The following is a 13,339-nucleotide window of genomic DNA, read 5'->3' on the forward strand; positions in this document are numbered from 1 at the left end:
ACAGAGGTCCTAAAACAGCCTCTAGTGTGACTAAAAAGGCCAATTTGAGAGTGGCAATCCCTTCCACACTGAGGGCAGATACATTCTGTCCCCTGCCCAGCCCCCAGATTTTGCTGGTTCCGGGACTGCCTCTTTGCCTCAGCTGCCGAACAAGTGTCTCTTTGAATTGGAGAAGGCCATGCTGCATCTTTAGCCTCCAAGCTGAACGATCGGAGGTCAAGATTTCCCAGTTGCTAATGTCCATTCCCAGGGCCTTTAGGTCCCTCTTGCCGATATCCTTATATTGCAGCTGTGGTCTCCCTCTGAGGTGGTTTCCCTGCACATACAGGAGATCTTTCGGAATCCGACCCTCAGCCATTCTCACAACATGCCCAAGCCAGCATAGACGTTGCTGTTTCATACATGCTAGAAGTGTATACATGCTAGAAATTCCAGCACGTTCCACGACTGCGCTATTTGGAACTTTGTCATGCCAGGTAATGCCAAGGATACGTTGGAGACAGCGCATATGAACAGTATTCAACTTTCACTCCTGCCCTGCATAAAGGGTCCATTTACAGAAGGGAATAATAGGAGACCTCTGATGCAATTGTAAAGCAACTATTATGCAAGATTTAAAGTTGAGCTGAATCAACCAAGGTTCATATTAATGATGGAAATCAAACTAAGGTATCAAAAATTTAAAAATGGCCCATTTCACCATTTCTCCTAACGGTTGAAGAACTTCTGTGCTTTTCTTGAAGTGGATCATTGCAAAATTTTGTCCCTACTTTCAGCTGTTGGCCAATGACTTGAGTTCTTTGATAAGTTACTTTCAGAGTATAGATAACACATACACTTGGAATGCAAGAGTAATTACCCAAAGCAATGTCCCATTCTGAACCCAAGAGTAATTGCCCAGAGCAAATGTGAAACAAGAATTAGGGAGCACTTTCATGAATTTGTGTTAAATAGCAAGCTCAAGGAATTAACATCAACCTATGCTCCAAAGCACCTGAGGGCAGGACAAGAAGCAATGGATGGAAAGTAATTAAGGAGAGAAGCAACCTAGAACTAAGGAGAAATTTCCTGACAGTTAAAACAATTAATCAGTGGAACAACTTGCCTCCAGAAGTTGTGGGGGCTCCAACACTGGAGGTTTTTAAGAAGAGGGCATCCATTTGTCTGAAACAATATAGGATTTCCTGCTTGAGCAGAGGGTTGGACTAGAAGACCTCCAAGGTCCCTTCCAACTCAGTTATTCTGTTATATCACAAGGCAATTTGAAGGCATTTTTAAAATTTTCTATGAAAATGCCAAGGAATATCTGAGTAATAGATATTTATTATTTATTATTTGGACTTATATGCCGCCCTATCTCCAAAAGGACTCAGGGCGGCTCACAACAATAAAACACACAAAGTCCAATCCTTCCTTTAAAAATACCCAATAAACTATAAAAACCATTAAAATCCCCTCTAAAACCCCATCAGTCAAAGCCGGCCAGGCGAAATAGCCATGTTTTAAGGCCCCGGCAGAAAGAGTGAAGGTCAGGGGCCACCCGGAGCCCCAGGGGGAGCTGATTCCACAGGGTAGGTGCGCCCACAGAGAAGGCCCACTCCCTAGGGGTTGCCAGCCGACATTGTCTGGCCGACGGCATCCCAAGGAGGCCCGCCCTGTGGGAACGCACTGGGCGATGGGGAGCTGTCGCTGGCCGCAGATGGTCCGCCAAATACCCCAGGCCTAAACCATGTAGGGCTTTATAGGTGATTACCAGCACCTTGAATCTCACCCAGAGGGCAACTGGTAGCCAATGCAGGTCCCGCAGGAGGGGTGTAACATGAGAGTGTCGGAACACTCCCATAACTACCCGCATGGCTGCATTCTGCACCAGCTGAAGCCTCCGAGTGGTCTTCAGGGGCAGCCCCATGTAGAGAGCATTGCAGTAGTCGATCCGATATGATATGATTTCCCTGAAAACAATTATCAGGACCAAGTGTCCATAATTCATAAACACTGTGTCTTCCAAAAAAAAAATTGTAATGCAGAGCTGTCTTGCAAACTAAAGAAAACTGATTTGGCTATACTATATGTGGAATTTGGCATTCTGGAGTCTGTTGTTAGTTTTCCCAAATAGCTGAAGTTGCCAGACAGAAGAGGAACTGTAGCTCAAATTGTCACCAAGTGCCAAGTGCCAAGACTTCATTAAAGAATACAAAGATGATCAACTCCTACACTTTTTCTGTAGCATGCAGCAATTCTCACACATAGGTTTTGTTCCAGTGCTAACCACTGCTTGGAGAAATGAGTGAAACAGATTGGAAATGGGAACAGTGAATGCAAAACCCTAAATCTGCCTCAAGTTTTCAGAAAAATGCAAAGATATGTACAACATTTTTTTCAGGCAATAAAAAAACTGCTGGATAGTACCAGGTAAGAGCATATGTGTCAAAAGTAGCTTATGTAGAATGAGGAATATGTATCTAATATATCTCTGTACTGGGGTATGCTTTTTAAAAAATTGAGGTACATTTAAATGTTTAAAAAAAATTCCTTGTGGTTCTTTTTTCTATATATAGTGTCTTCTTTCTTTTTAATGACTGCCCTACACATAATGGATTTAACAGGAAAAATGGTAAGCTGAGTGTGTTTTGTGACCTCAAAAACGCAGATGGTTGTGGGGATAGGGAGAGCAAGTTGTAACTCCAAAGAGTATAGCAATAACACTTAGCAATAGCACTTAGATTTATATACCGCTTCATAGTGCTTTACAGCCCTCTCTAAGTGGTTTACGGAGTCAGCATATGGCCCACAACAAACTGGCTCCTCATTTTACTAACCTCAGAAGGGTAGAAGGTTGAGTCAATCTTGAGCCACTCAGAATCGAACTCCTGGCAATGAGCAGAGTCAGCCTGCAATACTGCATTCTAACCATTGAGTATTTCCTGTGGGCACTTGTCTTCTGACCACTCAGCAGGGGAGTAGTGCTGGGCAAAAATCTGCAAAATCAGGATTATGGTAGAAATTGAGAGGAAAGTGGGTTGCTGAAGGAAAGGATGATGGAGCCACGGAGAGCCAGGTGAAGGAGAATCATATGATAGTGTTTGGAACACAGCTTGGAGTTTCCTCTTCCATTTCTTCTTCCCTCTTCCCCCTTCCTCTTTTCCCCTTTCCCCTGTCCTGCCATTCCTGCAACTTTCTGCCAAGCCAATGCAGAAGGAACGGGTGATATAATGTGGTCATGCCAATAACCTGACAGGCACTTCTAGGAGAAATTGGTTAGGAATTCCATAGTTCCTAAATGGTAGCTTTAAACTCAGTTAGCGTGACTGGGCTGCTAGGCCCATCAGGAAGAAGTTGTGACAAGGTTAGTATCTGCCTGGCTAAGCAGGATGATCAGATGCAGCCACTGAAGTGTTGAGTATGTGGTAGTCAGTTGTCACTGATTTCCGTGGAACCATTATGTTCATTCACACCTCTCATACATACATACCAAGTATATAGTATATTATAGGTTTCTCTTACAATATATATATGCATGGTATGTATAGATGAGAGGTGTGAATGACTTATTGATTTATTTGCACTTCGGGAGGTTTTAGCTGAACTGGTTTTGAGTACCCAAAGCCTTAACATTTTCAAGCAAAGAGTCGTTTGAACTACACTTTAGTGCCAAGAGGTAATGAGAGTGTAATTGTGCCTAAACTCCTACAAAGTGTTTTCAAGAATAGGGAGGCTGGTACTCTTCAATATTGCAAACAAATCACAGCTTTCCACTAGGCAGATAAAATACCCACTAGCCTCATTGGAATATTCATGCCTTTAATTAGAGAATCCTTTATAATGTTCCTTCATTCCAGTGCAGAAAAATGAAGAAAGCTGCAACAGTGATATGGAATATAAAATGCAACATGGCCCACCCACTTATAATTATTTTTTTTTAATGATCAATATAATAGGCAGTGTGGTTCCAGGCGTAAAAGGTCCTAGTGGGCATGATGTAAGCATACTCAAGCAAGAAAGTTTACAATATAATTTAGCATGCACCATGATGCAGAAAGAAAAACAAAATTAAGGCATCTGTATGCAGAGTGTGTGTCACAATGATGTGTGCATGTTAATATATATCTCAAGATCACGTGAAGTGTTAGTACCACTTTATAATGCCTTGGTAAGGCCACACTTGGAATACTGCATCCAGTTTTGGTTGCCACGATGTAAAAAAGATGTTGAGACTTTAGAAAGAGTACAGAGAAGAGCAACAAAGATGATTAGGGGACTGGAAGCTAAAACATATAAAGAATAGAATAGAATAGAATAGAATAGAATAGAATAGAATAGAATAGAATAGAATAGAATAGAATAGAATAGAATAGAATAACAGAGTTGGAAGGGACCTTGGAGGTCTTCTAGTCCAACCCCCTGCCCAGACAGGAAACCCTACACCACTTCAGACAAATGGTTATCCAACATCTTCTTAAAAATTTCCAGTGTTGGAGCATTCACAAGTTCTGCAGGCAAGTTGTTCCACTTATTAATTGTTCTAACTGTCAGGAAATTTCTCCTTAGTTCTAAATTGCTTCTCTCCTTGATTAGTTTCGACCCATTGCTGGATGGTTGCTGGAACTGGGTATGTCTAGTTTAATGAAAAGAAGGACTAGGGGAGACATGATAGCAGTGTTCCAATATCTCAGGGGTTGCCACAAAGAAGAGGGAGTCAAGTTATTCTCCAAAGCACCTGAGGGTAGGATAAGAAGCAATGGCTGGAAACTAATCAAGGAGAGAAGCAACCTAGAACTAAGGAGAAATTTCTTGACAGAACAATTAATCAGTGGAACAAGTTGCCTCCAGAGGTTGTGAATGGAAGTTTTTAAGAAGAGATTGGATAACCATTTGTCTGAAGTGGTGTAGAGTTTCCTGCCTAAGTGGGGGGTTGGATTAGAAGACCTCCAAGGTCCCTTCCAACTCTGTTATTCTATTCTATTCTATTCTATTCTATTCTATTCTATTCTATTCTATTCTATTCTATTCTATTCTATTCTATTCTATTCTATTCTATTCTAGTTGATGGGAGGCAGCAGACCACATATTTGTAGTGAAACTGGGCTCTGGGGGGAACATCTGACACACTGAGTAATACTGTCCTAACTGTATGTGCCATGTGTGTGACTAAAGCTAATAAGCTGGACTACTCCTTCTCTATACGACTAAAGGCAGTATGGCCCTGTCAGAAGTGAATGCAAAAGAAAATCTGTTGCTACTCTCTTTCTGACTTGAGCCACCACCTTCTCCCAGTGTGGTCAACCATATTAAATTTCCCAGCGCCGTGTGGATGTCACAGCTGCACATCTCCTTCCTTGGAGCATTATAATCATTGACCTTCACAGCATCCTTTGGAGGAAGGAAGGTCAGTCTACTATTATTCTAGGTTCACGGGATAATGACGTTTCACCCACTGTGGGTACTTCTGAGCCAAGATCCCGACGCGCATTTCCAATGACCTATGATATAGTTCAAAGCAGGGTACCTGAGCTGGAGTCTGCACAGGAAGCGGCGCCCACCCTGTGGTTCCCCTTTGCCCTCCACACGGCTGCAAACATTCCACATGTACATATTCGTCCTGTCATGAGACCTTTTTCGTTTTTTCAGATCAAGGCAAATAAGCATAGGTAATATGGGATGATTGTCTGCCTCAGCAGTTCCTTTTATCTGATTTTTCCCCACCACCGCAACACGTTTTCAGAAAACTGAAGGCTACTCGTCCCTTGTAGTATCTCTCTTAGCATCATTCGAAGAGCGACCTAGGTATCTCTTTATTGCCCACAGATTAAATCTGCTACAGTTCATATAAATTTATTTAGTTCCAACTGTCAGTTTTACTACTGATCTATATAATCAGTAGATCAACCGATAAGGTGCAGCTTTCTTAGCAGTCTCTTGCTTTCTTAAAAGGGGAAAGTAAGACCTACAGTATGTCCCCAATGGTCTCCTTTTAAGAAAATAATTAATCTTTCCTATTCTCCATGCTCTGTTTCCTAAGCATCTTTTTCTAGGTAGTGTACTGCTGAACTCTTAACTTTTACTTTTTCTTTCGTTCTGTCAGCCTCTCTTCCCATGCATTAAGGGTTGTAATCCTAATCTTGCATAGCTTCTTCTCCGGTAATATTACACTACTAAGCAGAGCATACAAAACATTTGCTAGACCAATTCTCGAATACAGCTCATCTGTCTGGAACCTGCACTGCATGTCGGACATTAATACAATTGAACGTGTCTAGAAATATTTCACAAGAAGAGTCCTCCACTCCTCTGCTCGCAACAAAATACCATATGGCACCAGACTTGAGATTCTGGGCTTAGAAAATTTAGAACTACGCCGCCTTCGGTATGGCCTAAGCATAGCTCATAAAATCATCTGCTACAATGTCCTTCCTGTCAGTGACTACTTCAGCTTCAACCACAACAATACACGAGCACACAATAGATACAAACTTAAAGTGAACCACTCCAAACTCCAAATTGCATATTGCAGAAAATATGACTTCAGCAACAGAGTGGTCAATGCCTGGGATGCACTACCTGACTCTGTGGTTTCATCCCCAAACCCCCCAAATTTTAATCTTAGACTGGCTACTGTTGACCTCACCCCATTCCTAAGAGGTCTGTAAGAGGCGTGCATAAGAGCACCAGGGTGCCTACTGTCCCTGTCCTAATGTTCCCTTTAATTGTATTCATTTTATGTATTCAGTTCATGCTTATACTTATATATATTATGTAATACGTACTTGACAAAATAAATGAAGTAAATTTACAGTTTTCTTCTTTCCTATTAAAGCCGTTCTTACTTTGCCTTGCTCTTCCTTTTCAAAAGTGATGTGTGTGTGTGTGTGTGTGTGTGTGTGTGTGTGTAAGTACCTGCTGGCTTCCCTAGTTTTGTGTAACACCTACTGAATAGAACTTAAATGGTTATAAGTTGCTTTATATCTGGTCTGGCTGGCTGTAGTATTTCAGAAGCCTTTTGTTCTGCCCCAGCTCCGGATTCCTGAGGATATTGACACACACCAACGGTCCTTATCAAATTTATTAAGTAGCAAGAATAAACCAAAGTCTGGCAAAGGTTGGCAACCAGCCCAGAAAACAAGATACGATAAGACTTTTCCAAAAATGCTCTGATGATAATTACAAGTTGTTTCCAGCAAGAAACTTATTAATGGCATGTAAATTAAATAGGCTAAGGATGTGGCCAATTATCTTCAAGCCTTACTCTTGAGGAGACCTCCAAACACATAAATGTAATAATTTTAATAATTTTTAAATTTAATTGGGATTTGTATTGTTTTTTACTTGGCTGTGCACCGCCCCAAGTCCTTCGGGAGAAGGGCGGTACAGAAATAAAATTATCTATCTATCTATCTATCTATCTATCTATCTATCTATCTATCATCTATCTATCTCCTCCTGAGTAGTCACTCCTGCCTTTTGGCAGCCCTGCGTGCTCGAGCATTGAGGAGAGGCTCCTCCACTTTGCTCTCTCCACTTGAAAGAGCCTCTGGAGGTTCTGAAGGCCCTGGCTGAGTCTCTGCCTCTGGCACCACATCCTCTTCAGCCTCCTCGCTGTCCGACGCGAGCACTGGCTGTGTAGGCTGCTGGCGCGACACCACACCAGCCTCCTCGTCGTCAGGATCAGCCACGATCTGCGCAGGCCGCTGGTGGGCCATAACAGTACCTAAGCACCCAAAGAACAAAGATCAGTGTCAAAAGATGCACAACTACATTGCAATACGGCCTCCTCCCTTTATGTTCTTACATGCAACATTGTAAACCAAGAATAAATGTGCAGCATTTGCATTAGGAGACCATCAGTGGTGGGTTGCCCCATGTTCGGTCCGGTTCTATAGAACCAGTAGTAAAACTGGCGGGAGGTTCCGCCCACCCTCCATGACATCATCACAGGTGATCTGCGCATGCGCAGAACTTTCTGTGCATGTGTGTGCACTCCTGTTGTGAACCGGTAGTAAGGTAAGTAGAACCCAACCCTGGAGACCATGATGCTGTCAGGGTTCCTGACTGAAGGCCTAATGCAAAAGATGGCTTCCAGACCTGACAAATGCTCATTCTGTTATCTTGCCATTACTGAGGTTACGAACAGGAATTTTTTGCCATTTGTAGTCTATGGAAAGACATCCAAAAACTTCAGAAAACAAATAACACTGGCTGCAAATCAAAGCTTAATGCTTCTCTTTTTAGGCATTTGCACAAAGGTCACAGTTTGCCCATGTAAGGTGCTTTGTGTCATTCCAAGGACTTCCCTTGGCAAGTATAAGAGCCAGAACTGGCTTCTGTGTGTGTGTACACAAACTCCCTCCTGCTACTAGATACACAATAGAAAACAAGTGGAGTGGGATGGAGTGGAGTGGAGTAGTATAACAACTTTACTTCACTCTTTAGAAAGAGGGGATCATGTTGCTTCAAGGAGCTTCATTGAAAGCATTGTCAAAGCCAAACCCCTCCACAACTCTACCTATTGTGGACTCTGAGCCAGAGTGGGCTGCTTTCTGTCTTCAGTATGTACTACAGATACACTCAAAGGGGGGTCAGTCTCCGAATGCGAGATGGCTATAATCACCATTTTCACTTATAAGTTGCTAAACATAAATATAGCTGATCTGTATTTGTAAATAGAGGATGCGGATGTTTTTACCACTTATTTATCTCTTCATTTTATTAGATTGTAGATGCATCATTCTGTTCAGGCAAAAAAAAAAAAACAGCACTCAAGAAAGTTTAGAGTTAAAATGACACAGACAGACAGACAAGTAAAAAAAAAATAAATGCAGGGTAATACAATATTAATGCTTGTTGGTCCGTGGAGGAATCCAAAATAAAGCATCTTAGATTGATAGCTGTCTAGCTTCCACCTGAACACATCCAATAAATGGGAGGTCTCTTGGTAATTGGTTCCACTGTTGAGCTGCTTTTATTATTGAGATACTAACGTTCACTGGGGATCTGCCTGTAACTTAAGACCATTATTTTATCTCCTGAGATGATAAAAAAACAGGTTCTGACCTTCTGCTGAGTGACACCCCCTCAAATATGATAATATGATACGATATGATACAATACAATACAATACAATACAATACAATATGATATATGCGTGCGCGCGCGCGTGCACACACACACACACACACAAAGTGTGTTTGTGGGTGTGGGTATAACTACTCCCTCACTTTTCTCTTTAAAAGGCTGATATATTCAGGTCCTTCAATCTCTCTGCAGGACAGAATTTTCAGTCATAACAGGCTTCAGGACATTAGCCCAAGGACACTCTGGGAAATTAAAACGGTGTGTTGCTCTCTAGAAACAATCAAACTGTTGTCACTGCCAATCTGGGATATGTGGATTGCTACAACATCCGTCGATTTTATGGTCCAAATCTTCACAGAGCAATGTTCTTGGTCTAGTTTTTGTTTTTTGTTTAATTCAGGAGAATTGCTTTCAGTCGTAGAAAATGTCATAGCCATTTACAATTTGTAAATCTTTTGACTTTTCACCCCCCCCACACACACCCCAATTAAATAATGCAATTACTTTTATCCCTGGATATCTCACACTTCTCTGATCCTGACTTTTTAAATGAAGATTTCAGTTGCTATGGAAGAGGTAGTTCTTTTTTTAAAGTTTTTATTAGTTGCTGTTTTGTATGTAAGGTTTGCTGTAAGGTTTTTGATCAGAGAAAGACAATTTTATCTCAGCCACCCTGAGTCTTCAGAGAGGGGCGGCATATACATTTAATTAATTAAATTAAATTAAATTAAATTAAATCTATTGGCCTGCTTACTTCCAACACTTTGTTTGCCATTTATTTGCCAGACTCTACAAATACCACAAAGTCTGCTGAAAAAGAGAGTGTCCAGATTCAATATTTGATAGAATTCTTCTCACACCCTCCAGTCATCTCTACTCACTAAGCCATGATGTCAAACTCATGGTGTTACGTTGCTGTCACTTGACACATTGCAATGTTTTCCCCCTTCGTGGAACTGGGGTGGGGTGTGGCCTGCACGTGACACATCCAGCCTGCGGGTTGCCAGTTTAACACCCCTGTACTAAGGTATGTCATCGGTGTAGCAATTGGTCTACCTGCATCCTTTTCTATAGGGACCAATCAAAGAGAAAGCTAACTTTAAGTACTGTAATACTGTGTTTCCTCAAAAATAAAAGATCCCCTGATAATAAACCCAATTGGGCCTTTGAGCGCATGTGCTAAAATATCCCCCACCCGAAAATAAGCCCTCCTGAAAATAAGGCCCTCTCCAAAAATAAGCCCTCCCTGAAAATATTTAAATGCATGTGCAGCCATTCCCCACCATTTCCTCTGGTTAGGGTTAGGGGGACAGAACTGGAAATCAGGTAAGAGAGCAAGAGGCACCCCATCTTGTTCCATGTGCTCCAAAATAATAAGAACTCCCCCAAAATAAGGCCAAGAGCTTATTTCAGGGTTCAAAAAAATATAAGACACAGTCTTATTTTCGGGGAAACACAGTACCTACTGAATTATGAAAGCAGGAGGAAGTGCAAGCAGAAGTGATCCGAGATTTGGAAGAAATACAGACTACTCGATTCTCTTTGACCTTGAGAGTGGGTTTCTCCCCCATTCTTTTCCATTTCTATGTCTTCTTTGGATAAACTTCCAGAGCGTCATTTCTCTTAGAGTTTTTGAGTGACTGACAGATAACACAGGCAGGCATGCAAAAAGATTAATACTTTGAATTTAATTTATCTTTCAAATACCCCCAAAATGTCCTTTTCGCTTGCCTGGCTTAATTTTTTATTTTACTGCTTCCACTGAAAAATGTCTTGAGTTTTCAAAACTCACATGATGATCCAAGTGCATGTGTCGTTTTTCTGATGGTTTGCAAATAATAATAATAATAATAATCAGAGGATGTATGTTAAGAATGATAAAATCCCCCATCTCAAGTTGTTTGACTGTTTATGTGAGTCACAGATGTTTACCCCAAAATCTGGGAAGGCAGCTTGGTATGAAGATATTTTCCCCTTCATCCATAGAAGGGTCCAACTTCCCAAATGTTTTACTCAACTTTGAACAGAATCTTGAATAGGACTTTCTGAAGGGGAATTTTCTATGTTTATCTCAACCTACTTAACATTCCTCCCTGTGAGCATATTTGGATGACTAGGGAAGGGGGTGGCTATGAGGAATAGATTGAGGAATATTATCAACCAGAGAGGTTAGCCTTGTATGTTTATTCATTGGTTAGATTAACAATCCATCTTCCCTTCAGAAGTCCCTTCTCCATTTTTTCACAGAAGAATCATGTACATTTGATTGGGTTGATAGGAAATGATTGACCCAAAGTCACCTACGAAGTTTCCTTGACTGAGAATGAACTTTAACCTTTAAGCTTTCCTCACTTGCAGACAAGCCCCCTTTTCTGTCATGACCTTATGCTGTTGACTTCTTCTTATTCCTAGTCCTTAAGTGAGACAAGCTTTAGTTGTCATTAACTGAACTTCATCTTTTTAAAATTGATTTTACAACATCAACACAACACAACATACAAAACACAAACACATGATATGTGTTTCTTTTTAGATATCAGTTTTGTTCCTCTTATTTTCTACTAGATACATTCCCCAGTTTCCCCATCCTTTATTATCATTATCTTTATCGTCCCTTTATCTCTAATTTTCTTCATTTACAATATTTTGCAGATTTGTCACATTCTTCTCTCCATCACTTATTCACATTTGCTTTCCCTAATCTCGAGCCAGTCATACTACTTAGTCCATACTTGATAATATTCTGTATCTTCCTTTTCTTTTATTTCTTTCGTTAATTTATTCATCTCTGCACAGTCCAGGATTTTCTTAATTATTTCTTCCTCTGTTGGGATCTTTTCACTTTTCCAGGACTGTGCATGGACTATCCTTGCCACTGTAACTGAACTTCATCTTAAAGCAATATTTTCCCTGTTAGGGCTGAAATGACACCCCCCCCCCCGACCTATCAAACATGACAGGGAGCGAGTTCATTTCCCCACTTTACATAATACTGTCAGAACCAAAGGATCTATTTCTTTCCCTAAACCACGCCCTTCTGTCATCCTTTCCTTGATGAAAAGCTTGGGAATTACACATGTTTAATGCATGTTCAGGTACTTTACCATTATGTGGCATAACATATCACTGGGAAACTTTCCCCTATATTTGTTACCTGCCAACATGGGTGCCCAGCACTCATCCTTTCTTAATGTTGAGCATTCCCTGTGCATCTTCATCTGTTAAACATCTTCCTGCTCCGGTCAGTCTTACTAGTAGATCAGACAGAAACACAACCAGATAAGCTACTTGTACTTTATGGTAAAGCTGCATTAATGAAAACTAGCAAGTTTGAAAGGACAATTCTCTTGCTGTTAACATTACAACCTGAAAACCCAGGGTCTTTTCTGAGCCTCTTGCCCTGCCTACTATCTACCCGTGGGCTCTGCTGACTCTTATCTGACTATTCCCTTGGCAACATCTCCTCACCCTGCCTCCCAAGAATTTTCCAACATACCATCACAGTTCCTCAACTTTATTCCTTACAGCCCACTACAATTTTCAACTTTCTTACAACATTTGTAACTTTCTTTTATCACTTGTTTTGGACACCAATGAAGGAGAAGAGGCATGAGGATAGACTAGCAAAATGATCCCTTTCTCCTAAAACAGGGATGTCAAACCTGACTTCAATGAGGGCCGCATCAGAGTTGTGTTTGACCTTGGGGGGGCAGGGGGGCGTGGCCAGGGGGGCATTACCAGCTTGATATCACTCATGTCGGGGGGCGCGTGTGGTGGCCCGAGCACTCTGCCAGCAGAAATGGACTCCTGAACTCCATTTTCAGCTGGGACAGCCTCCTGCAGCCCTCTGCTAGTGAAAACGGAGCTCGGGAGGGTTGTGCGCAGTCCTCCCAAGCTCTGTTTTCACTGGCAAAGGCATCACAGGCTGGTCCTTCACTGTTTCCAGGGCAGCCCGGTGGACCAGATCTAAGAACCCCATGGGCCGAATCTGGACTCCAGGCCTTGAGTTTGACACCCCTGTCCTAAGGGTTCACTTTCCTTCTTTCCTTTCTCTAAGGAAAGTTACCATAATCGGTAGCTCAGGCATGAAGTACTTAGACCCAAGGGATGTTGACTCAGAAAACAGAAATGTTGAGCAGCCAAGACATCGAACATCTAACAGAATAACAGTTGGAATCTTGGAGGTCTTCTAGCCCATCCCCCTGCTCAGACAGGAAAACCCTATACCATTTCAAACAAATGGTTGTCCAATCTCTTCTTTAAAAACTCT

This window comes from Pantherophis guttatus, chromosome 3 (genome assembly GCF_059756535.1).
Source record: "Pantherophis guttatus breed Tessera chromosome 3, ASM5975653v1, whole genome shotgun sequence".
In the NCBI taxonomy this organism is placed as follows: domain Eukaryota; kingdom Metazoa; phylum Chordata; class Lepidosauria; order Squamata; family Colubridae; genus Pantherophis; species Pantherophis guttatus.